The sequence below is a fragment of the Rutidosis leptorrhynchoides genome, chromosome 4, assembly GCF_046630445.1.
Source record: "Rutidosis leptorrhynchoides isolate AG116_Rl617_1_P2 chromosome 4, CSIRO_AGI_Rlap_v1, whole genome shotgun sequence".
NCBI classification, from domain to species: Eukaryota; Viridiplantae; Streptophyta; class Magnoliopsida; order Asterales; family Asteraceae; genus Rutidosis; species Rutidosis leptorrhynchoides.
This window is the reverse complement of record NC_092336.1, coordinates 126611807-126613182: the sequence shown is the minus strand read 5'-3', so window position 1 is coordinate 126613182 and position 1376 is coordinate 126611807.

The window sequence follows — 1376 nt, the reverse complement described above, 5'->3', positions numbered from 1 at the left end:
TTACATGTAACGACTAACGATGACTTAACGACTCAGTTAAAATTACATGTAGTGTTTTAATATGTATTTATACACTTTTTAAAGACTTCAATACACTTATCAAAATACTTCTACTTAACAAAAATGCTTACAATTACATCCTCGTTCAGTTTCATCAACAATTCTACTCGTATGCACCCGTATTCGTACTCGTACAGTACACAGCTTTTAGATGTATGTACTATTGGTATATACACTCCAATGATCAGCTCTTAGCAGCCCATGTGAGTCACCTAACACATGTGGGAACCATCATTTGGCAACTAGCATGAAATATCTCATAAAATTACAAAAATATGAGTAATCATTCATGACTTATTTACATGAAAACAAAATTACATATCCTTTATATCTAATCCATACACCAACGACCAAAAACACCTACAAACACTTTCATTCTTCAATTTTCTTCATCAAATTGATCTCTCTCAAGTTCTATCTTCAAGTTCTAAGTGTTCTTCATAAATTCCAAAAGTTCTAGTTTCATAAAATCAAGAATACTTTCAAGTTTGCTAGCTCACTTCCAATCTTGTAAGGTGATCATCCAACCTCAAGAAATCTTTGTTTCTTACAGTAGGTTATCATTCTAATACAAGGTAATAATCATATTCAAACTTTGGTTCAATTTCTATAACTATAACAATCTTATTTCAAGTGATGATCTTACTTGAACTTGTTTTCGTGTCATGATTCTGCTTCAAGAACTTCGAGCCATCCAAGGATCCATTGAAGCTAGATCCATTTATCTCTTTTCCAGTAGGTTTATCCAAGGAAATTAAGGTAGTAATGATGTTCATAACATCATTCGATTCATACATATAAAGCTATCTTATTCGAAGGTTTAAACTTGTAATCACTAGAACATAGTTTAGTTAATTCTAAACTTGTTCGCAAACAAAAGTTAATCCTTCTAACTTGACTTTTAAAATCAACTAAACACATGTTCTATATCTATATGATATGCTAACTTAATGATTTAAAACCTGGAAACACGAAAAACACCGTAAAACCGGATTTACGCCGTCGTAGTAACACCGCGGGCTGTTTTGGGTTAGTTAATTAAAAACTATGATAAACTTTGATTTAAAAGTTGTTATTCTGAGAAAATGATTTTTATTATGAACATGAAACTATATCCAAAAATTATGGTTAAACTCAAAGTGGAAGTATGTTTTCTAAAATGGTCATCTAGACGTCGTTCTTTCGACTGAAATGACTACCTTTACAAAAACGACTTGTAACTTATTTTTCCGACTATAAACCTATACTTTTTCTGTTTAGATTCATAAAATAGAGTTCAATATGAAACCATAGCAATTTGATTCACTCAAAACGGA